Raw genomic sequence first — 27382 nt, forward strand, 5'->3', positions numbered from 1 at the left:
AAAACTTTCAAAACTCATATTATAAACTAAATAAAATATTTCTGAACGAAGGTACTTCCGGGATTTAACCTCTGAGGTATAATTATCAAAGTATATTACAGGCGTCTCAATAGAGACGAAGACGTTATTTTCAGCTTAGCATTTATTTACCTGTGATTGGTTGGTTTGGGTGAACACATTGTGTATACTGTATTACTGTGTAACGTTTGCCATTCTGACCGTACTTGAACATACAAAGCATTCTGATTTTTTTGGAATGTTCAGGCTTCTATATTTCCGTTCCTAAATTTAAAAAAACACAGTTTCCGTAGGGAATTGATAATGTTCTTAGGGTCTTTTATGTATTTATATGATTTTTCGCTACATTTTTTCCAATTTTAAAATATGAAATTGACTAAGTAATTATTCAAATTAAACGTTCTTAAACATTTAAATCACTTCATAAATTTAAACAATCCACTACCATTCAGAACATTGAACTCGAAATGAATCAGCTGGAAAGGTAAACAAATTGAGGTTATGGACAGCATCCGCAGTTGAACGGATTTCAGACTAACGAGACTCGGAAATCTGTATGAATTGAAGTACGTATAAATAAACCTTCGCAAGACTACCAAAGATCACTCACCACATTGTCGGCTATCACAAACGATTGATTTATTAAACGTGAAATAAATACAAGTAAACTTAAAAAATGAATGTAAGGCTGAACTAGGGTTAGTAGAAAAGATTAAGATGAGTTCTTTAAGCTGGTATGTAAATGTGGAGCGAATGGATAGCGAGATAATCACTAAGAATGTGTTTTGGCGAATGTGAAAGGGAGAACAGAACTAGGACTGCCGAAAAAGATTTGACAAGACTAGATCAATCAGAACCTAAAATGTGGTGGTGTAAAAAGTCTAAATTTTGTAAATTAAAAGTATTGTTAAATTTATGGTATGGTCCTATGACACTCTCCTTATCATTCATCGTTCACTTTGTGTAATACCACTGGGTAATACACTAGGTGAACGATGAATGATAAGGAGGGTGTTAAAAAGTCCTCGTAATCGGGGGGCATGTATGACTAGATGAACGGATGTGAAGGAAACTAGGAGTGTATGTCAGGTCAGAAGATTGTGGCGTTTCATCCTCTCTGCCTACCCCTTCAAACAGCGTGATGGTAGTAGTAGTAGTAGTAGTATTAGTAGTAAACTTCAATTTTGTAATTGAAAAGCTTAATTTTTAAAAACGTGGATCTCACTATAAATAAGATAACGTTTACCACAAGTTGTAAGATTAGTTGTTTATTCTGAAATTACGAATCCGTACAAATAACAACAACATCAAAAATAAAATAAAAAATGCGTGAGAAACTTTAAAATTAATTAGCTAAAAATAAATCCAACTAATGGAGTGCCAAAAACTTGTTATGTGGAAGATATTGGATAATGGCAGCAGATTAATAAAACAAACAAAAAAACGGAAACGCTCCTGCTACCGGTATAGGTGGCATTTAAAAAAGCCGAATTCGAAACAAACAAAAAAAACTATGAAATGGACAAAAAATTAATTGATCAAGATATTCTAAAGAAGTTACCCGGCTGAAGAAAGGACTGAGCTAAGCAAACATTTTTAAATATCCAACACTAGAAGCAATTAACCCAAATTCGAGGCCAAATATTTGTATGCTGCATATTGCGAGTCGTGTCGTAACAAAAGAACGAAAAGAGTTCGCGAATCGACGCAGGAGAACGGTCAGATAACACAACGGTAAAAAAATCTGGACAAACGAGCATAGCCATCAAAACAGAGAACGTGAGTACAATATATTAGGAAGCGATTGTCAGTTCAGAAGGCAATTTGCTGAACACACACGACCAAGAACAGGACACGATCTGATTCCTTTACGACACTAGAAAGCAATGTAGGCAAAATTACACGAATTTATGAGATGTGTAATTCATTTACAGCTACGCACGTGATCGCTATGAAGATTTTACGACGCAGGCGTAACAAGCATTTAGTATCACCCTTACTAGAGGAGATAACTATTGTACATAAACAACACAAATTTGTCAACAGACAGTCAGCAGTACATTCCAAATCTATCGAATAAGAACTAACATATACAATAAGGAATCCAAATTTTTGAGTGTGTCCAAATACTTGTTCACAAATCAGGATTATTTATATTAGGAGTTATTTTTCATATTATTTTTTGACATCTCACCGAATAATAATTCACCAATAGATGTCTCTAGTGTAATTCTAGTGATTCGAGAACAACGTTTCGAAATTGGTTCATATAAGTATATAGAACTTTGAGTAGTGTGGTTGTCAAATGGGTAGAATTGGTGAATGTTACACGTGTGTAAAGTGATCACTTAAACAGCATATGACGGTCGTCAGCCTCGTAAATGCCCAGACTTCCATATTCTTCTTCACCTTTGATGAGATTTCCAAAAATAATATAAGAAATCCAACAAAACTGCATGTATGAATACATCTTTAAAAAATTAAAGCAGTATGAATGTTCAATAATGGGTAGAATAGCTAACGTTGCACAAGTGTATGAAGTGATCACTTAAGTTAGCCAAACGCCAGGCCGTAAGCCCTGGGATGCTCAGACTTCCATCTTTTTTCGTATAAAAACGATAGATATTTCATCTCAAGTTTAGACACCTATAATATAATATTAATGAAAAGTATTGTATTATGTTTAATATGTAAATAAAATTGACTTCATCAATTTAACAAGGAGTATAGATTGGATTTGAAATGATAAAATATATTCTTAAACAATTTTACAAAACCAAGTCAACAATATACGTTTTGAGTTAAAAATATGGTATATTGAAACTTGTCATAAACGAAAAATGGACGTACAAACTTAAGTCAATTGTAAAAGAATTGAATTTTAAACGACCAAATTTTTATTAACAACGATGAAATGTATCTTTTTCAAGCAATGTTATTCAATCTAGATCAAAATCTACTTCAAAACGTGCGATAAGATAATATCTAGTTTCTATCCTGATATTCATTATGCATTTCCTCCACGTGCGAGTTTTCTAGTATCTTGTATAATTTTAATATTATATTTGTTCTCGGTGTTCAAACAGATGTGTAATGATCGTTTCCCGCAAACTCCATCACCGTTACTAAAGAAAGATGATAGTCTGCGAAGATGATCCGACCTGAAGGTAAAACAAAAGAGTGGAAGTGAGGTAATATTGGATGGATCTAGGGTAAGGCAACGTTAGTTATTAGCTAAGATACTATATTGTAAAAGGTGACTTGCTGTTTTAGTATAACAAAGAATTTCTGATGCAAAAAATCTATGCGTCAAAAATGCATCTCTTTAGTTACACGGCAATTTCATCGCTAGTAGCCAAATTGCATGCCGCAAGCATCGAGAAAATCAATTGATCGCTCAATAAAGAGGATGGCCTGTTACATGACGCGAGTTGGCGGTTAAAGAATGGCTATTGAAAGGCACAAACAATGGCAGGAGGAAGAAGGTTCAATATTCAAAACCGGCATTATTTTTTGCTCGCGATGCTGAATTAAAGCGCGGCGAATCGGAAATGATGGCCCACGCATAACCGGCGAGAGCTGGGCGTTAGGATATAAAATATATCGTCAATTTAATTGGAACACACTCGGCACTGGGTGGAGCGAGCTGGCGTAACAATACGTCTTAACAAATCGGCCCGGAGTCATCCAATAAATGCCAGCAAAAAGTAATGTGTATTGAATTACGACGATGTTTCGAAGTGATAGAATTAATACCACGGCGTTAATAACAAAGAAACAAGAACTTGATTCATGATTATGCCACAAGGCAAGAGCGGAATACATAATGCAAATTTTGGGCAGTGAACCAATGAACGAATGAGCTAATCGCTGATACGTATAAACTTGCAGATATGTACGTACAACTGGTGAACTGAATATACCTACATATTGACATCTCAACATAAATGAAGGAGAATTACATTTCAGGCATCTCCCAGTGTGTAAAAAAATCTGTAAGGATCTTGCACACATAAAAAGGTCTCAGCTAAATAAATGCTTACTCGAATAAATCACAGATATTGCTGTAATCTCACGAGTGTGAATTATATGATATAAGTATGTGTGATTTACAAAAAAAAACTGAGAAGTGTGGTTGTCAATCATGGGTAGAATGGTGAATGTTACACTTGTATACTCATAAAGTGATCACTTAAACCAGCCTATCACAGGTCGTACGCCTAGCAAATATCCAGACTTATAATAATCATAATAAATATGGCCAATTTATGTTTTGTGAGAAATCACCTTAAGGGCGCTTCCATATTCTTCTTCACCTATGTTGAGATGTCCAAATAAAAAATTAACTCCTCAGTGGAGAAACCCAGATTTGTGAATAAATATTTGGAAACACCAAAAATGTTGTGACTAAACCCATTTTATTATTAGCACAATATGCGACGAATTAAAGACGTTTCCGTTGTGTTCATAAAGATGAGATAATGTGTACAAATAACGTTAGACGGAGACGACACGCCAGAAGTCGCGAATCTAAAACTGGACATAGCCTTACAATAGATGCAAGAAATAAAATTAGAGACAGGACGCATCATTATCACGGCTTAGGAATGCAAAATTCAAGTTTAGTCGCCCACACGTCGGTTACTCACCTCGCCGGGGAAAAGATACAATGTGACTCGCGATTTTGAGTCACAGGATATCATGGTGTCGGTCAGATGTGCCTTTGGGAGGCTAAATATAACATTTATTACCGTGAAAAGGACCCCGGGATTCTGAAACCACACCGAAGGAATCAAGACGCCAAGCCTTGAAGTGGAATTTTCGGATTCTATGAGGTATTTTTAGCGAACGTGGCAAAAACTAAAGATCGCATTACTGCCACGTTGCAAGAACTGGAAAAAAAATTGAAATTATTTATTACCTCTGGTACTTAACTCAAATTTGTGAGATTTTCATGACTTACTCTTCGACTACTAAGTAACAATAATTCCTAACAACCAATTTCATGTAAAATACACAATTTACAGATACATTTGAATTTTTTTGTCGTTGAAAAGTAATTGAATAATACTTGGTTTAGGCGTTCGGTTATAGCAAATAAAACCTTATCAACCAAGACGGAGATTTGTATTCGGAATAATTGGCATAAATGTATGAAGAGATGCATGAATATGGAAGAGGCGAAGATTGTTTGCAAGACAGATTGGTGTGGCCTTATTATATTTGCCTACCCCTGCGGAGAAGTGGCATGATGGTTAGTTAGTTTGGGGTTTTGTCAGTATACTTGCAACATTTTTGATGGAGGTTCCTAATTTCGTGCTACTTCTATCTCAAAGTGAGTGAGCTAGATGCTAAGAGAGTAGTGATAAATACACCAATAATTATATCCATTAAAAATCGATACATATCTTCATGACTCTCAACATACTGACTTTGTTGGATGGGCAGTATATAAATTGGCTTCCAGTAGCCATGTTGGGGAATTCCCGCTCTATACGAAGTCTGCTGATAAATCAATAGAGGTTCCCAATTTCATGCCATTTCTGCTCTAAATACGTGTCTAAGATTCTTCTTCTTCTTCTTTTATCCATTATCCACACCCAATAGAGCATAGGGCATTGCATCGTATTGAGACAGTGTTATTTTGGTCGTTACTAACACGAAGGCAAGATGATCACTCCTGCCCTTCAGGGACCAGTCCAGGGTAATATTAAGAGTGAATCCCCCACGTGGGAATCAAACCCGGGACCTCCAGAAACCATTAAACACGCTAACCATTTCGGCTGTCCAAACTTAAAACACAGTAAGGCAGATTTTTTTGTAGTACATTTTTTTTGCATTTTTGCACTAAGTAGAATCTACTTAGTCCCTTACTGTATATTGAGTTTGTACAGTCGATTACACCACGAAGGCGGACAAAAGAGTAGTGTTATGAAAAATACACCAATACATCCATACAAAATCGATAAATATCTTCATAACTCTCAACATGCTGCCTTTACTGGATGGGCAGTGTATAAATTGGCTTCCAGTAGCCATGTTGGGGAATTCCCGCGCTATACGAAGTCCGCTAATAATCCAATAAGTGTATCTCGGCTGAGTTATTGGCACGCTACTAGGGGGGCGCTATATCACCCCACTTCCCATTCCAAACGCCGGGTTTGCGCAATTGAGTCGGAGCTGGCGATGCGAGTGTGGCCAAATTGGCCAAATTGCATCACGATCAGGAGCCTGGCTGCCAAGGGTCATCATCCTTAATCTGATTATTGGCGGGTCTGGTATTTATAATTCAACTGTTTATCGCCTAGAACGATATGTTTTTACCTAATCTAAATTTTCATTTTTCAATAAATTTTAATTTATAAAAAAATATTGCATATTTTTGTTAAAAATAATTAAATTTTTATTTTTACGGAATAACCCGCAAAACATCTATTTTCGAGGTTCACGAAGGATAGTAAGGATAGGAAAGGTAAATGTAAAAAATACATCGCAAATACCCAGACCAATTGAAAATAAATATTTCTTGAATTTATTTTGAAATCGGCGGGAATCGAACCCACGACGCCAGTTTCGCCACGGCGCCTGTCATGTTTTCTTTGGCATGTCTTGTATGTTTTTTGCAGATACTTTGTGGCACATTTTATAAAACTTTATAAGATAAATCGATAGACTTTATAAGATAAATAGACACGTACATGTCCATCCCTGAAGATGATAAGGTTGGGTAAAATGAAAGTGGTTGAAAATAAAGTTCTAGTTTTATTTTATAATGTTACATATTATGTACTTGGAAAAATCGGCGTGTATGTATGACAAGATATATGAATGTGGAGAGGCGAAGATTGTGTGCAAAGACAGATTGGTGTGGCGTTCTATTCTCTATGCGTACTCCTCCGGGAAAGCGGCGTGACGGTTAGTTAGTCAGTTATATGTTTATCAAATTTATGTAACAATGTATTTAGCAAAATGTTGGCAATGAAAATTTGGCTTTTAGACATCGAAATGGATAGTACATATTCGTAACTAACTTTTGATAAATACGCCTTTTCCAAAATGGCGACGGATTACCATAATTAGATTTTAAATCCAACAATGAACAATGGTGAACAATGTATATTTTTTTAATATTTAGAGTTCTGTATATCGATCCTTGCTCCGCCAGCATTCTGGCAATGTATTTGTATCCAACTAATATTATAATTTTACATACTATTCGAAGATTCATTCACAGATAATATGAATCGCTTTAGTGGTCATAATATGACTTTAGACATAGTAAAAAGTTGCGCAATCGAACCGACTCGACCTTGACTAACAAAGGAACGTCATACGTGAATCTTGGCAAAACCACAACGGAACAAAGGCTCGTGAATCACTCAAAAACATGGACGCATTAACACGTCCAGCAAAGGAAATGTTTATGTGCAATTTCTAAACGCGGAAGAAATAAAGTAAAAAGAAAGTCAAATTATTCAAGATTGTTGTTTTAACTTCCGAAAAAAATCAAGTAGGTATTGAATATTGTATGTGACTGGAGGTACAATTTGCTGGTAAAAAATGAAGAAAAAATATGATTTTAATACTGGTATATTTACAATAATTAAAGAAAACACTTCGTTTTTTACCACTTGAGTTTAATTATAGACTACATGTTTCAGAAGCTAAACTTCCATCATTCAGGTCTGTATAATAACTAAAATATAAAATATAAAATTGTTCTATAAATAAGGATAGGGGGAAAGTAAGGGGAAGGGGTTAGTCAAGGAACGGAGTTTGAAAACAAAGGAAAAATTGAAAGCAATGGCGAAGAATTTTGAAACAATATATTATTTAATAAATTATTATTAGAATTCAGGTTTTTTTGTATTTCTAAATTTTCAAGATAATTCATAATTTGGCCTTTATATGGAACAAGGTGTAATAATTTTAATTTATGGGAGTGAAATGAGTGATTAGTATCTATTATATGATTTGCAAATTCCGAAAAATAATTACTAACAAGACCGCTTTGATGTTCTTTAATTCTAATCTTTAAATTTCTCGCAGTTTGGCCAATATATTTTCTATCACAATCTCCACACGAAATTTCATAAACACCACTTTTTTGTAATAAATCAATTTTAGATTTTGAGTTATGGTATATTTCGAGAGAGAGTTATGAATCAAAGCAAGCCACTTACAATAAGTATGTATCTATGTACTTACGTATTATGTTTATAATATTATTATAGAAAGTCTAAATGTTGGAAATTACTGGTGATGCGCATTTTCTGCGGCGTTATATCCGTGTTTGTAGTGATTTGAAACGACAAAAAATGTGTAAACCGTAAAATGATTTGAAAGTCTAAATTAGTGGTAGAAATAATCGTCACCTTAGCTGTTATTTTAGGTAGCTTATATTAATGTATTTATTTTAATTTTACACGTGTCCTCACTAGGGTTTCCGAGAGCTGATTCACAAGGTTTTTTCTTTAATTAATTATTTATTTACGACATTTTGAGTGTCCGAATACTTGTTGTATTACATATAAAATACGCAGACTTCCATATTCCTCTTCATCTATGAAGGGATGTAAATTTTTAAAAATTATTTATTACTTACATGTCTGTCGTTAGTCATACAATTATTGGGTGACGTGGCCGAATGACAACTACCTATCACCATTATTAAAAGCACTTTTTTTTCAAATACTTTCGTTATTTAATGACTTTGTATATAGAAAGTGGAAGCATGTTATAGCTTCATAGCGAAATATTATATATACGCGTTTTTTTTTAAGTAGGTACTAAAAATGGTATTGGAGATTGTATTGAAAGTAATGTGATACTATTTTAACATAATTTTTTTATATAAAAATGTTAAAATGATGATATAAAGTTTTCAATTCAATACTTTTTCCAGACAATTCTGGTCAGTGATCTCCAAACTTTTATATGCATCGAAACCCATATAACAATACATTTTAAGAAATAGTGGTATTTAAGTAAAACTTAAATCAAAAATATTTAAATAATTTCGTAGCAGGAATGGAAGCTGTCTTCAAATAAAATAAAATGCTGTATAATTTATATTTAAAGTAATAACTTTGTGATTTTCCATTTTATAATTAAAATATCACTTTGTTTTAAAATCACTATAAAATAATAGTGATTTTAATACAAAGTTATATTATTTTTTGACATCTCATCAAAAATGAAGAAAAATATGGAAGTATGGGCATTTACGGGGCTGACAACCGTCATAGGCTGGTTTAAGTGATCACTTTACACACGTGGAACATTCACCAATTCTACCCATTATTGACAACCACACTATTAAAATTCTTGGAAGTTCTATATATATGAACCAATTTAGAAACCTTGTTCTTGAATCACTAGAACTTCACTAAAGACATCTATTGGTGAGATGTAACGAAACTTTTTACTAAGCAGAAACTCTTATATCAGCATGTGAGGTCCGAATCCTGGATTATAATCACACACATGAGAAACGCCAGAAAATACCATTTTCATTTTTATTATTTAAGCTTATAATTTGACCAGATAATTTATTTACAACATTTTGAGTGTGTCCAAATACTTGTTCACAAAATCTGGATTATCTCCAATTACAGGAGTTATTTTCATATTATTTTTTAACATTTCATCAAAGATATTAGTATGTGAATATAAGAGTTTCTGCTTAGTAAAAAGCTTCTTTACATCTGACCAATAGATGTCTCTAGTGAAGTTATAGTGATTCAAGAACAAGGTTTCTAAATTGGTTCATATATATAGAGCTTCCAAGAATTTGAGTAGTGTGGTTATCAATAATGGGTAGAATTGGTGAATGTTACACGTGTGATCACTTAAACCAGCCGATGACGGTCGTCAGCCCCGTAAATGCCCAGACTTCCATATTCTTCTTCATCTTTGATGAAATTTAAAAAAATAATATGAAAATAACTCCTGTAATTGGAGATAATCCAGATTTTGTGAACAAGTATTTGGACACACTCAAAATGTTGTGACAATGACTTGTTAATTTGTTGCAGCATTGTATTTAAATAAGTCGCTCTGGTTAATTTAGTACATACAAAATAGACTATGATTATCGAACTCATTAGTGTGTAGTCATTAGACGAAATAGGGCAATTGTTTCATTACCTAAATCATAGCGAAATAATACATGAAAAAACGCCTACATTAGCGCCGCGTATTGCGGGTGTGACGAAATAAATTACACAAAAAAGTGTATCATTTTAATTTCACGGAATATGAAAAATAATGCTTAACTTGCAGAGGTTAAGATCTAAACCTATCAGCGGAAGCTAAACTGGCAGTGCACAACGGAGTCCTGGTTCCAACTCTAATGTATGGAAGTGAAACATGGAGTTGGCAAACGAAGGATGAAAGTAGACTGAATGCAGTCGAAATGCGATCTCTCAGAAGAATGTGCGACAAAACGATGTATGATAGATGTGCGAATAGTGAAATAAGGAAGGAATGCAAAGCTGAGATAAGCATTATCGATAAAATTAAGAAAGGTGTGTTGAGATGGTTTGGACATGAGAACGAATGAGTGAGGAAAGAACGGTAAAACAAATTTATGAGGCGAATGTTAGCGGGAAAAAAAGCAGAGGAAGACCGAGAAAAACATGGCACGATCAGGTATGCCAAATACTTGAAAGTGGTCAGGTTAGGAGTCGTAACAATCGGCGGGTATGTATGAGGAGATGCATGAACGTGGAAGAGGCGAATAATGTTTGCAAGGACAGAGTGGTGTGGCGCTCTATTCTCTCTGCCTACCCCTGCGGGGAAGCGGCGTGATGGTTAGGTAGTTGGTTAGTTTGTTAGGTTAAGATGCCGATTTCGAAACACAACGATATGGCCCTATAATTTATTTAAGAATAAAATCTTATTTAATTGAAATTTCTTTTGGGATAAAATTTATCGATAGTTGAACACAACATCGAACACCATCGATGTAGTCAGCACATCCCTAAAATATAATTTTTGTTACAGTAAACGGGGCTACTTGAACTTTGATGTGTTACTTGAGCCCAGTACAAAAAAATATTTAGATCTGTATTTGGCCTACAATAATGAACGTATCGGCATGATTTATTGTTTCCCTGACAGGTGACACTTATTGTCACGATACGTTCATTATTGTAGACCAAATACAGGTTTAAATATATTTTTTTGTACTGGGCTCAAGTAACACATCAAAGTTCAAGTAGCCCCGTTCTACAGTACCTATCCTGGCGAAATTATCTCAGATATATAATATATTATATCGCTCACTCCTTTCAAGAACGTCATAAATCAAAAATCGACAATTTTCAGTTGTGCATGTTTTCGGAATGCCCAAAAAATGTACTTTATTCCAGCAAACGAGGCATATTTTCAACTTAATATTTACCCGCTACAGGGCAGATAGTGTTGTTTTTGCATTTTGAAGAAAAGGTATTGTTTAATTATTTTTTTTAAATATACTAAATATTTTTCAAATGGAGAAAAAACATTCAGGATTTTCCTAAAAAAATCTGTTGCATAGTAAAAAGTTCAATAAGTGGCTTGATATTTATTTTAATACATTGTATTATATTTTTAAACTTTAAAAACGTTCTCCTGTAAAATCATGTTTTTTGATTTATGACGCTCTTGAAAGAAGTGAGCGATATATGTACTTATATTATACTTTTTTCACCAGTTCTTTTTTCAATTTAAGAAAATATACAATATTGTAGTAAGTATATTATTGAATATTCAGATTTGCATTTTCTTCTTTTTAAACTCTCATCCAACGGTGTATAGGGTACTGCATTGCATGCACGTAGTATTACATTGAGAGTAAAATTAAAAAAAAATGTATTTGTATGAAAAATTATTCATATTTATTTGCCACCTGGTACCCAGGAACTCGAAGCCAAACACGCTAACAATATTACTACGGAGGCGGACAACATATTTGCACGTTAAAACATCGGGATGAACACGTGTCATTAAAATTCTAAATCTGGCAAAACAGAGCAAAAAAGTGCACGAATAATTTTCTTTCTTTAAAAAGTAATTTCATTAATTGATTCGTCACTTTGTGATCATTTCTATCTTATGATTTTTGCAATGGTTTAATTTAATTATTGATTTTATTAAATTTTAATCGGTTAATACCACCATTTCATAAAATCTATTGTGCTACGTGTTTCAATAAGTTTAAAACAAGTAGTTGATCAGTATGTTCGATAATTGTACAATACCATATTTACCAGAGACCGGGGTGAGTAATATTTGACGCGAACACCGTTTTATCAATATTTACCACAAAGAAGAATAAAAAATGTTGTTTATTGTTTAAAATACTACGTAAGATAATGTGGACGCCTCCGTATAAGGACGGCATTATTGGTAACTCCAACAGAAGCTCGGAACGACCGCAAACAAATGTAAAGCTTTACGGTGGGAATCCGACGTGACCGCATCATTTCCTTCGACCTCTGGTCAGTCACATCACTACCGAACTTGCAACAGAATCCAACACTCGTCACCTATCACCATCACCTTGTTTTACGACATGACACAGCGATGTACTTTAATTATATATCGCTCACTCCTTTCAAGAACGTCATAAATCATAAATCAAAAATCGTCAATATTCAGTTGTGCATGTTTTCCGAATGCCCAGAAAATGTACTATATCCCAGCAAAAGAGGCATATTTTAAACTTAATATTTACCCGCTACAGGGCAGAAAGTGTTGTTTTTGCATTTTTAAGAAAATACATTGTTTATTTTTTTTTTAAATATAGGTACTAAATACATACTTTTCAAATGGAGAAAAAACCTTCAGGTTTTACCTAAAAAGATCTGTTGCACAGTAAAAAGTTCAATAAGTGGCATGATATTTATTTTTTAACACATTTTATTATATTTTTAAACTTTTAGAACGTTCTCCTGAAAAATCAAGTTTTTTTTTTATTTATGACGTTCTTGAAAGGAGTGAGCGATATGTCAGGACATAAGAGAGTGGCGTTTTGATGGTAGTAGTAGTAATAGTAGAAGTACTTACATAACTTAAGCTGAATATATTATGTAAAACTCCCTGATTCCTTATAGATTTTTTTTTTAATTACCTAACGTCCAAGTGACTCTGAAATCTAGCTACGGCTTATGCAACACCGTTTATCATGTCCCTACTCAGGCTTCAACTTTAAAAGTTTCATAGCCTATGCCTACTTGTGAGTGGATTTACTCTTTATGTTTATAGTTACTATAATTTCATGTAATTCATGAGTGAAAATTCTAGGCAAAAACACTCTTTTAAACTCTAAGTCGGTGATCACTTATTTGCGACAAGAGCGTCATAATTCAGAATTCGTGATGCTTCAGGTAGAAGCATTTGTAGCGTTTGTAACTTTGTTAGATAGTCATATTGCTATAGTATTTTATAGTAATATATGAAACGAGAAACGTATAAGTGTATAAAGGTTTATATATAGCTACAGGTACATAGCTACTTAAAAATCTTAAAACGCTACAAAAGGTGTCTAGAAAAATCACGAATTTCGAGTTATGACGCTCTACTTGCACATCAGGCAATGTGCAATTTACTATATCGACAAAAAAACAACGCAAAAACGTCAAAATCGCATTATGTCCGTCCATCCCTATTTTTTTAATGTGTATGTTTTGTATCGGTAAATTTATAATTTCGTCGAAGAAATTTTATAATCAATAATTTTTTTTTTTAAAGTAGCTTGAGTACAATACCACTACTAAGACTAATGACGGTGTAAAGATAGTGATGTGGCGTTATAGCCTCTCTTTCCAATTCCGCGGAGAAAAAGTTTAATGATTTATTACTTTTAAAAAAAATTACACAAAAAATAGTACAATTAAAATTTACGGCATCGGTTCAACAAAGTTAAAATCAGCGCAATATTTTTGTTGCGACGAAATTTCCATAATTTGCGGTGAACAATGTTAGGAAAAATATCGTGTGAATTTCTAGAATAATCATTTATTTACTCATGATTATTTATGAGTCTTGCTTGCATATAAATTAAACCTAGCCAGTTCTAATAATGCAAGTAAAGTTTTTTTCATAACTTCTTTCATACATTCCGGAGCACACGGCATCTGCGTTAGAAAGTGATGTTTATAATAATGAACTATAATTAAAACTTTGTTATTAAGTTTATTACAGAATGGTTTGTTAATTGTTTGTTTTAAAACTTACCGTAGTCGTTTAAAAATCCTCAAAAGACGCAGATTCCAAAACAATTCACAAAATCACAGCGAACGCACGAAACGAATCATAACATACCGAAAATAGTTTCAACTATAAAAAAAATTGACGCAAGTCTCAGAGATAATAACACTTTTCTAATCCAATAGATTTCTGTCCGGTCCGACGTCACGATGTAAACAATAATTTTTAAAAATTCAGTAAGTTTTTTTGATTATTCGGGTGTTTTTGTAAACGGTATTTAGTATTTACGAATAAGGGGTTCGAGCTGCGTCGACACATCCGACCACTCCGGCGGCTAGAATGCGACTGTCATGGCGGCGGGATAAAAGTAGAATGCGCGCGCCAATGGTTAGACTGGACGAGGATATCTTCAATGTAAATAAAAACACCTCGCAAACACATAATTTCATACAAAAATATTCACAAATCACTTCACATTCATTACAATAAATATACCTTTTTACTTGTAAGTCTCGTCTTACTAACGTCTGAGCTTGTTGAAGTCGGGTTTAGACATACGCGCATGCGTTCTCTCTCGGATCTAAGCGCGGTGTAGTTAAATTTTGTACAATTTTATAGAAAGGTTTCATCTTTTAGTTCGTTGTGCGTGTTCTTCATTAGAATAAGTATGTATTATTTTACTCTTGTTCAAATTATTTATACCTGTATTTTTTTTAGTGAATAGAACCTACATACCTACGTAACTGAAATCGTGGTGCTTTTGAGATGAAACTAAGCATACCTACCTACACCCTTCGCCATATTATCTAAAAAAATATGTTTACTTATAAATTTATTCGTTCATAAATGCCATAACTAGGCGAAACAATTGTCACAATTTTTTTTGTGTTTTTCAACAATAAAATACAAGCCAGTAGACTAAAAAAATCAGTACTTGATTTTACATTTAACACATAAAATAAATTGTATTTCTGTTAGAATTCTGTCATGAAGATCGTCATCTCATCAATTCTCACTTGTTTTAATAAAATAATAACAATTTTTTTGTACATTAAAAGCATTGTTAACTTTTTGGTATGGTAAATGTAATACTAATCTTATCATTCAACTTTCACTTTGTGTAATACCACTTAAAAACACTACTTCATGACTACCGGTTTCGGAATAACCATTCCATCATCAGTTCAAATATAGACTACATTTGACCCGAGTAGTTTAAATTTGACCTAATGATGGAATGGAAACAGAAGCTGAGAAAGACCGAAGAAAACCTGACTTGATCAAGTATTTCAAATACTTAAAATAGTCAGGTCAGGAGTTGGAATAATCTTAGGGTATGTATGAGGAAGAAGCATGAATGTGGAAGAGGCGTTTTTGTTGTTGTTGCAAAGACAGATTGTTGTGGCGATATATTCTCTCTGCCTACCCCTGCGGGAATCGGCGTGGTGGTTAGTTAGTTTAAATAACCAATAAATAATCTTCAACGATTTTGTTAATTTGCTAGTAAGCAGAGGCTACCCGGATCTCATATATCTAAGAGTAAAGTATAAAAAGGTATTTTTATGCCGTAAAACGCTGTTATTTTTAGTACCTCCCTAGAAATGTGTCATCCAGTGGCATCAGCGTACTTAACGTAATAGATAATAGACAATCGCTTACATAAATCTCTTCACACCCTAAAGACAAATTTAATTTTATAAACTGCATTTTAATTATTATAATTTTAATTTGCATATTTACGACAAACCTGACCAAGACTGGGCTAAGATTAAAATAAGCGTTTTAACCCTGGTTATCATATACACATACTAATATAAGAATTTCTGCTTAATAAAAAGCTTCTTTACATCTCACCAATAGATGTTTCTAGATAGTTTTAGTGATTCAAGAACTAGGTTTCTAAATTGGTTCATATATAAAGAACTTCCAAGAATTTGAGTAGTGTGGTTGTCAATAATGGGTAGAATTGGTGAATGTTACACGTGTGTAAAGTGATCACTTAAACCAGCCGATGACGGTCGTCAGCCCCGTAAATGCCCAGACTTCCATATTCTTCTTCACCTTTGATGAGATGTCAAAAAATAATATGCTTACTTTATTTATTTACCCTTTTTTGGATTCCTGATAATATTTTATAAAAAAAACAATATACATAATTTTATTCCCTCAGTACCTACATTGAACATTTATGGCCATCCGACAAGTCATGAAAAATTTGACTGTATGGCAAAATTTTATTTTCCTGACTAAAAATTTTGTAGGAAAAATTGTCGGTAGGGAAATTTAAGGTAACGTCTTTTTTCAAGGCGCATATGAACTGCCGATGTGGTAGGTTAATAATGTCGATACGTTTTGTGCAAATGCGAGGAAGATCCTGAATCCTAAAGCGGTTTCAACTGGTCAGTGACTTTGGTCCAAGGTAGTAAATAGTTATGTGGCAACTTTATGTGTTACATTTTTTGTTTAGACGAGATTTGTAGCGTTTTGCGGCGCCAATGATCAATATTCCTAGTATTGAATTAAATTGGTATACTCTGTTCACACCAGGTGTAAAACAAAAACAACAAAAAAAGAACAAAAAAAATATTTCAGCACATGACGATGAATCAATAGTTTGATAAAGCCCTGACAAGGCGAAACAATTCGATAACTCCTTTCAACAATGTCATTTATAAAAAAATCGTCAATTTTCAGTTGTGCATGTTTTCGGTACGCCCAGAAAATGTACCATATCCCAGCAAAAGCGGCATATTTTTAACTCAATATTTACGCACTACAGGGCAGAAAGTGTTGTTTTTGCATTTGGAAAAAAAGGTATAGTTTAATTATTTTTTTCAAATATACTAAATGTATTTTAAATGGAGAAAAAAAGGTTTTACCTAAAAAGATCTGTTGCATAGTAAAAAGTTCAATAAGTGGCTTGATATTTATTTTAAATACATTGCAATATATTTTTAAACTTTAAAAACGATCTCCGGAAAAATAAAGTTTTTTGATATATGACGTTGTTGAAAGGAGTTAGCAAATTGTCAGAACGATTTTTATTTTATTTTATTTTTATTTATATTTATAAAAAATATATATGCCTGTTTTGCAATCAAGCGTCAAGCCAACTACACAACGGCGCCTGTTATTCTGAATTTCACCAAAAATAATAAAAAGTATGATAATAATTATAATTTAAAATATGGGGGTATATGGTATACCCGCATTTTCGTAAAGTGAAATAAAACATTTTTTTCGTCTTGGACAAAACAATAATAAAAGTAAAATCGAAGGTCAATATTCCTCTGATTATCAGATTGCCTGCTCAAATTTGTCCTAATATGCTCATCTGATTCAGGTCCGTCAGGGTCGCATAGCTATCGACTCATTTTCAACACATTTAAAAAATATGATAACGAAGATATATGTACGATAAGGATATGAGAAGATAAGTAATATATTAAGTAATTATTTAAAAGAACAGAATTTTACTCTCAAATCTAAGCTTTGACTATTTTTTTAAACTAAAACTGAGACTAAAGTTATTAAGAAAAATATTTTGTAAAATAAAATTTCAAGAAAACGGAGTATCATTTTTTTTTAGTAGAGCGAGTATGACTGATAGCTAGAACAGCTCCAGTCAAATTCTATTATTATTATTATTATTATTATTATTTGACATCTCATCAAAGATGAAGAAGAATATGAAAGTCTGGGCATTTACGGGGCTGACGACCGTCATAGGCTGGTTTAAGTGATCATTTTACACACGTGTAACATTCACCAATTCCACCCATTATTGACAACCACACTACTCAAATTCTCGGAAGTTCTATGTTTGTGAACCAATTTAATTCTTTAAACTGACCACAAATTTGTTCTTATGATATATGTAATACAATATATGAACGACAACTGCAGTAAGTCATTGTCATCTGCATGTGAACGAAGTATACACTTTAGCAATGTGGATTAAACATTACACCACTCAGAACCATCTCTCACAGCGGTCAAGAGGATTGAAAAAGTCACCCTGCAACATTTCTGCGGACGGTATATACCGAGTACATACGCTGCACATACTTGGAATCTAATTTAATTCTGATTATAAGTTATTATTGCATCCTCGGACTGACATTATTAACTATCCCAGTTGTTTATTACGCATTTTACAGGAATACAGGGAATAGCGAGGGTGTGACGAGAAAGGAGTAGAGATAAAAAGAAGAAACGCTGGAATATCGGCGGTTTGATAGTAAAATACGTAAATTACCGAACGGTGGTCCATATCCAGCATTTTTTAAAAAGGAAAATGTGGGTTTAAAAGGCAGATTTTAACACAGAGAGAATGTATGCGTCACACCGCACCAAAAAGTGCACAACTTGATAGGGTGCAATTCATGATGACCATCGGATTTTTATCCATCAAAAATCCATGAAATATATTTAAAAAATATGAAGAAAATAATAAACAAATTTATAAAATATTTTTCCCATTCAGTCAATAAATCAAATAATTTTTTAATTTTTATTAACTTTTAATTTTGGTACTTTTTCCAACCGGTTTCGACAAGCACCCTGTCATCTTTAGGGATGGATATGTACATATTCATCCGTAAAGATGATTAGGTGCTTGTTGAAATTGGTTGAGAAAAACTACCAAAAATACATAAAAGTAATTAAAAACAAAGTGGCAGATTTATTTCAAAATAAATAGTTTATAAAATGTGCCACATAGAATCAGCAAAATTCTTTTACTTTCGGTACTTTTTTCCAACCGGTTTCGACAAGCACCTTATCATCGTCAGGGAAGGACATGTACATATCCAAGATGACAATGTGCTTATCGAAATCGGTTGGAAAAATGAACCATAGGTAACAGTGACTAAATTTAAATTCAGTTTTATTTCGTAAAGTTAATACGACGCACAAAGTATCAGTCAAAAAACATTAAAGAAAAAGAGTTATATAACCAATTTTAGTTATGGTTGTTGCGATTTATAGCAACCAGCATCGATAAAGGAAACAGTTGATAAATTAGTAAATTTCACTTAAAAAGTTGTGAAATAGCCAAGGGGTAAGTGATTGCTCAGTGAGTAGTAACTACAGATACTAGTTACTGGAGCAAGTCACGCCCGCGCCCGAACCAAATTCATTATTTAAGATGAATCTATTTCTATAGACGTTTCCGGCACTATTACAGCCGATATTCAATAATAACGTATTTACTTGCAGGGCATTCAATATTCCATTCGTAAAACAAAAGATATTACGTTAAAACATTATTTATATTCTGCGAATGATATACCTGCTTTGTGTGCATCAGTGATTCCCAAACTTGATGACGTTTCATCTCTCTTAAAGGTGCTAGAATCCCAATAGTCACCTAAGACAGCTTCGGCATAGATTGTTTCACATTCCTATATACAGGACCAAACTGCCGATGGTTATGCCTGTGGGAAGAGCTACCGCTATGTTGAACAATATCACACTGGATATTGATCTGTTACATGGATCTGAAGGAGTATTCCGAAGCGGTATTCTTCTACATATTTAGCAAGAGTCTTCTTGCTTACTTTTTAACTTTGTGTTTTTAACGTATACACCTTACGTAAGTTTGTTATTTTAATTAAATTAAACACTTGAATAATCCACTGAATTGAGTTTTATTTGTATTTACGACTAGTTTCGAAATCGACAATTGTTTTCATCTTCTGGTACAAATTAAAACTAAGGAATAAAAATGTATTAAGGTGTATATATAGGTTATTAAATATAGGTAGTAGGGGGGTTAAGGAACAACATTTTTTGTAAAAGGAAACATTGATAATAATGGTGACGTATTTTGAAACAGAATATTATTAATTATTGTTTTATCTGTATTTAAATTTTTAGTTTGTAATGTTTACTCGTGTATGAATTATTGAAAAAATTGAATTGTTTTGAATTGAATTAAATTGAATAGAAGCTGAACGAGGGCAGAAATATGAGAAGAGGCAAGAAAGAGTGTTAGCAGGATCGGGTTTAAGTCAGCTCCCCAAATACCGATCGGAGATATGTAGGGATTGCCACCCTAATTGGTTTAGGCGTAAAAATATTATATTCACTACTAAAAAAGGTCGTTTTTGCACAAAATTGAACTTTCTTGTTTTCGTTTTTTAAGAATTGTTAAGTTTTTTTGGAAAAAAGCATTAAACAACGTTTTTAAAACTATTATAGAAGCTGGAATTAAGGTTTTACTCATTAAGCGTCCGGCTGTGCTGAGAGCTGGTCTTCACTTGACGCCCGATTTTTTAAGTAATAAATCATAGATTTTTTAAAGCATATATAAAAATTTTGAAGCTCCTTACCTTTCAAAAGCTTTTTTCGTTTCAAAACCATATATTTGTTTTGAAAATTAACTTATTTTTACAATACAAAAACGGTGTTTTAAGAAATAGAAAAGAAATACGTTAAACGTTACCTGGGTTTAAAGAAAATTAAGTGGCGATTTGAAGTATGTTTGGAATTAACTAAAAAAAAAATTGGGAACCAGTGAACGCGTCTCCTAAAAGATTACGCAGTTTATTATTCAAACTTATGAGCATACATTACTCATTATTAGTTAGTTTTATGTTATGCGTATCCGTTTGTATTGGTAAATAAATAATTAGAGCGGGAATATGTTATATGCGTCAATTAATATTTTTCTATTATACAACACTTTTGAAACTGTAAGCTTTTCCCATCCACGTAATGGATACTTACGCTCACTCCTTTCAAGAACGTCATAAATCAAAAATTGTCAACTTTCAGTTGAGTATGTTTTCGGAATGCCCAGAAACTGTACTATATCCCAGCAAAAGAGGCATATTTTTAACCTAATATTTACCCGCTACAGGGCAGAAAGTGTTTTTGCATTTTGAAGAAAATGTATTGTTTATTTTTTTTTAAATATACTAAATATTTTACTAATGGAGAAAGAACCTTCAGGTTTTACCTTAAAAGATCTGTTGCACAGTAAAAAGTTAAAAAAGTGGCTTGATATTTATTTTTAATACATTGTATTATATTTTTTAACTTTAAAAACGTTCCCCTGAAAAATCAAGTGTTTTGATTTGTGACGTTCTTGAAAGGAGTGAGTGACTTGTGATATTTATAAGTGTTTAATTGCAATTTACGTGTCATATAAGCACCTTAGTCAAGGTGTTTGTGATGTAATTTCACAAATTTTATTATCTTCCCTATCCTTACTATCCTACCTGCAGACAAGCTTGTTAAAGTAGAGGATTTACGGGTTTACAGTAATAATAATAATTAAATGATATATTTTATTTGGATCGTTAAACTGGACAACTAAAAAAATAATCATTATAATTAAAAATGTATGAGTTTTTACAGGACTACATGCATGCAGCTCTTATGTAATTTGCACAACATAATATTTAGAAAAGATGAATAGATCATCATATTTCAACAAAAGATTTCAGCTACCTTGTTTACAACACCTAATCATCCTTTATTAAAAAAAATCGCATTAAAATTTTATGGTATCTTATTTTAAGATTCAGAGAATATTTTATTTATTTATTTTTTATTTAAATTTAACTTTGTAAATACCACTTTTTCTTAAAATCTACCGAGACACGTGTTTCTTTTAAATCCGCATCATTTTCAAATACGGTGTTTGAAAATGATGCGGACTGCATCGAAACACGTGTCACAGTAGATTTCAAGAAGTAGTGGTATTTACTAAGTAAAATTTTAATAAAAAATGAATATGTTTTACCATACAGTGACTGTTGAATCGATTAATGAGAATATTTTCTTGCTCAAATTTTAATGCCACGAATATGGGTTTAAAGATAAAAATATGGATGAGGGCTTGAATTACTTGTACCTAATAGTTGCTCACATTTTCATCTGCAAGACGTAACCTAAAGAAATTTCATATTATTTTTTGACATCTCATCAAAGATGAAGAAGAATATGGAAGTCTGGGCATTTACGGGGCTGTCGGCCGTCATAGGCTGGTTTAAGTGATCACTTTACACACGTGTAACATTTACAAATTCTACCCATTATTGACAAACACACTACTCAAATTCTTGGAAGTTCTATGTATATGAACTAATTTTGAAACATTGATCTTGAATCACTAGAATCCAGATTTGTGAACAAGTATTTGGACACACTCAAAATGTTGTTGAGAAATTTATTTATTTATTTACTCATATTTTATCTTGCACATAATTTAAATTAAAATTTTCAATAAGGTGACCTCACTGAGTTTTCTCGTGCCGTGGGTACAATTTTTAACATCTCTTCTCTTAATATACCCAAAGGATAAAATGATCTGAATTTAGTCGTAAAACCCTCAGAAGGTGGTAAAGTAACGATGCTTCTTGGTTAACCATAGTTCACAACTGCACAAATACTATGGTTTTTAAACTAACCCTTTCATAAAAAAGAACTTTCCATTTAACTCAGATCAGTATTTAAAGATTATTTTATACGTTCTTTTCGCTTAGGGGGTTTCTACTAATCAGGAAGCTTTTCCGGTCTGGATTAGGTTAAACTCCAGTAAAATGCATTAAATAGTTTACCAATGGTTTTCAAAGAACATTCGTAAAGGCTCCTAATTTAATGCGTTTTTTTTATAAATAATAATTAATCTTTTCTACATTATCCCTCTATGAAATAATAATGAGACATCGTGGACAGTATTGTACTGGTTTGTTTTAAAAGAGCTTTAATTTTTGTTTTTACCTAGGTTCAAATATTAATAATAAATATGTTTCTCAAACAGTCTTACAAATTTCGGCTTTCAGTAGATTTAAAATAAGGTTTCAACTCTTAAATATTTAAAAACATTACGAAATAAACATTGAAGCATCTTTATTTTTTCGTCATTTCAAAAGACACATTTACTCAGAATCATAATGTAAAAAATAGTGAGTTGATATGTCAATTGAAGACAATATTTTTTACTATAATTTTTTGCCAATTTTGACAAAATTTATGCCCCAAAGCTATGACATTGTAAATAAATCCATTTTTAACTAACGTTTTACTTATTTACTCACTATTTCATCAAATCTACTGTGACACAAATAAAATAAATAAATAAAAATAAGAAACAGCTACCACCCCCTCTTCAACCTTAAACGTCTCAAGGACCCAACTCTAAAATTTAGAATTAGCTTCACATACGGTGTTTTAAAATGATGCGGAATGCATCGAAAAACGTGTCACAGTAGATTTTAAGAAATAGTGGTATTTACTGAGTAAAACAATCATTAAAAATGGATTGATTTTACTACAAAGTGACTGCCGAATCAATTAATGAAATTTTAAATAATGACTACTTCCAAAATACGAATGTCGTCCAAAACGGGAAATATGTTATTTTATATATTAAAATAAAACGTCGATAATTGTACCTACCTTATATTCGTCTTATTTCATCGATGACGGTTTTAGAGTCTTTGAAATCTAGACAGGTGTGTCGGTGGTCAGTCCAAGATTTAGTAAAAGGTAAAAAAAAAACTGTAAAAGGAGCAATGGAAGATCATGTATTCTAACAGAGGACTCAAGTACCGACTCACGTACAGAAGAGGGGCATATTCTGGGCTTCTTATACGTTTAATAAACTTACTACCTAATTCGAAGCCTCTGGCAATGAAATGTACATAAATGTCAGATTTAGGGATATGGCACTTTATTTTTAAGCTAAAAATATTTACGGATTTATTGTCTCATGATTTAACTAACATGGATTGATCATAACGTAAAAAAATCGGCTATTACTGGTTTATGAGTGTAAATATTTAATTTTCATTATAGTGGCAATTTTTTATATTCTGGATTTTTTTACATTCGATTAATTTTTTTAAATTACCTAACGTCCAAGTGACTCTGAAATCTAGCTACGGCTTATGCATTACCGCTTATCATGACCCTACTCAGGTTTCAACTTTTTCAAGTTTTGTAGCCTATGCCTACTCGTGGGTGGATTTACTGTTTATGTTTAAAGTTAATGTAATTTCATGAAAATTATGAACGAAAATTCTAGACAAAAACACTCGCTATTAAAAAAATAAAACAGTTTTCGAGTACATTTGAACCCACTGTTTTTCCCTAAAAAATATAGACAGTATTATTTAAAAAAACAAGGATGACAGAATACCAAAAGCAATTATCGTGTTACATAAAAAAGTTGTTTATTCGATTTTTACATGTTATATTATTAAATTGTTTATTTATATTTATGACTATATTTCTTTACATGTACGTATAAGAAAAATGATAAAAAGTACTATCATTGGCACTACCAACGCCGTGTACAAAGATTACAATCAGGGGAGCAATATATGAGGGAAAAATCTGGTCGTATGGAAGATATACATCACTAATCAATTGAACGACAAATATTTTATTTTTAATTTAAGTTTTCCTAAATAAAAATACACTACCACTATTTCTTAAAATATATTGTGACACGTGTTTCGATGGATTCCGCATCATTTCCAAACACGGTAAAATGTCAGTAAAACCAAGTTGAACTTAAATTAAAAATGAATAGATATTACCACAAATGAGAGACAAATATTTCTGCGATCGCCAGATTTTGCTGTTATAAAATCTTCCTTTTTCTTATGAATAATTATAAATAATTCCCCCTCTCCGAAATTTATACATGTTATACAAAAAAAAAACATTTTTATGGTGAATGGCACTTCTTTTATGCTATCTTGTAGGCACTTGTTTTATACTCATATGGAATGCACACCCCTGGGCACAGTTCATTTCATCATAAAATGTAAATAATCTGAAATTGGTCACATACAAAGTTTTTACGTTCTTACTTACCCAATTTTTATATTATGGAAATATTTTCTATACGGAGAATCAAAATTTTGACTCAATATTTTTGCAATTTTTCAAATGTTTTTTCGAACGCGTAATATAATATATTTTCGAATAAATTTAAATTATAATTTCATTTTAGTGAGTTTATTGTTTCCTGTCATTACACACAGATCATCATACCTAAAAATAAATGTTAAAATGTTATTTAACTTGAGCGTTATGTAATACGAATATGAAATGTTACAACGTATCCGACGCAACAATAGATAATTCGTGGCGCATTTTGGAAGAAGGTGTGTTATTGTACATAGTTTGTAGTTATAGTAAAATGCAGCTGTTACACGTGGCCTTGCAGACGTCCTTGGCCCAAGGACCAATCAAATAAACACACACACTTCTACACCCTTCAACATGATCACAAAAGCGGTTTGACTCCTCCAGCAATCGACAACAATTGGTTACATTAATAAATTAAATCAATGAATAAATAAATATTGGTGTTAGAAGCAATGTAAGAACTATTCATAAATAGCAAAATATAAGTTATTCATGACAAAATTAAGGGGATATTCGCTACAACATAATTCATTCCGCCGGAGACCATCGAAGAGGTCACATCGCTCACTCCATTCAATAACGTCATAAATCAAAAATCGTCAATTTTCAGTTGTGCATGTTTTCGGAATGCCTAGAAAATGCACTATATCCCAGCAAAAGAGGCATATTTTTATCTTAATATTTACGCGCTACGGGGCAGAAAATGTTGTTTTTGCATTTTGAAGAAAAGGTATTATTTAATTATTTTTTTAAATATACTTAATGTTTTTCAAATGGAAAAAAAACCTTCAGGTTTTACCTAAAATGATCTGTTGTATAGTTAAAAGTTCAATAAGTGGCATGATATTTATTTTTAATATATTGTGTTATATTTTTAAACTTTAAAAACGTTCTCCTGAAAAATCAAGTTTTTTGATTTATGACGTTCTTGGAAGGAGTGAGCGACATGTCTGTTTACGCCAGATTTTTTTTATATAATGTATATTGGATATTTTTGTTTGTTTTTTATTACAGAAAAAATATAGAAAAAATATTTATTCTCCTTACCTTTCAATAACTCTTATCTTTTCTAAACCATATAATAATTTCGAAGAAAAACTTATTTATTCAATGCAAAAACGGTAGTTTAAGAAAAAAATCAAGTAGGTACGTAAAATGTTACCTGGATTTAGAGAAAAATTAAGCTGCGACTTAATGAATGCTTAAAACTATATTAACAATTTTAATTCCAAATAACGATTAAGTTTTAAAATACATGTTATCAAAATTAAAAACAGTGTTTTTACAAATTGGTTCATTGTTTTGAATACCTAAATATCTCAGAAACTCCATTACTGAAAAATTATATTGGCATATTTTATACTATCTTCCGTTAGTACATAAAATATTTATTTAGATATTATAACTTGAAAAAAAATACACGTTAAAAAGCCGTTGTTTCCATACAATATCGTAAGATCAATTTTTAAAAAAATCTTATGAATCCCTTTAAAGATATTGACAAACTGGGCTAGTAAATATTTTCTGGATACTCCATTGCATTATTAAAATAATTATTTAAATTTATAAATAATATAAAATTACTAATAGAAAATACTAGATTTTATAAAAATATTTCATTTAAAAATGTTGACTACGGTTTACAAAAACCACTGTTTGCGCTCTCCGTATACCTGATCTCAGACAGGATCCAAATATCTCAAAACATGATCCTGTTTCAACGAACTTAGGTTCGAAAACGCCATCTATCCACAAACTAGAAAATTAAACCATGGCGTGGTTCCGAAGCTTCCAATTCAATTTTGTAGGATTATTTAAGTAATTCTTTTATCTTTTATAAATATATTTTTTCATACATATTAAATATTTTTGTGTATAGTCAGATTAAAAATCGTTAATAGTAGGTGTCAGATCAAAAAAAAAACCATTGTTATGACAGTTTCAGATCGATCAGACAAAAAACCTTAATATTTTTAGTTCACAGTTTTATACCAAACTAACTAAACCACCGCACCGCTTCCCCGTAAGGGTAGGCAAGAAGAAGAGAGAATATAATACAACGCCATACCACCCTTTCCTTTATACCAATCTCATGATATTTTGAGAATTATAAATTAAGTAGCGACGTATTTTTTTACTTTTTGACATCTCAACATAGATGAAGAAGAAGTCTGGAGCCGTCATAGGCTGATTTAAATGATAAGCTTTACACACGTGTAACATTCACAATTCTACCCATGATTGACATCCGCAATACTAAAATTTCTGATTACTT

At 32.2% G+C, this 27382-nt stretch overlaps 1 protein-coding gene across 4 annotated transcripts in view; it reads right to left on the reverse strand.

Moving 5' to 3' along the window:
* The window catches only part of smash (smallish), a 254304-nt gene extending 239743 nt beyond the window's left edge, over positions 1–14561 (reverse strand). For all 4 annotated transcript variants that reach the window (XM_088262088.1, XM_088262087.1, XM_088262085.1 and 1 more), the window contains exon 1: positions 14242–14561. The gene's annotated coding sequence lies outside the window, so the exon portion shown is untranslated. The remainder of the gene's footprint in view (positions 1–14241) is intronic.
* Between the last annotated feature and the right edge of the window lie 12821 nt (positions 14562–27382).

Source organism: Brachycentrus maculatus, unplaced genomic scaffold (assembly GCF_059751285.1).
Source record: "Brachycentrus maculatus isolate JH-2025_06_01 unplaced genomic scaffold, ASM5975128v1 h1tg000173l, whole genome shotgun sequence".
In the NCBI taxonomy this organism is placed as follows: Eukaryota; Metazoa; Arthropoda; class Insecta; order Trichoptera; family Brachycentridae; genus Brachycentrus; species Brachycentrus maculatus.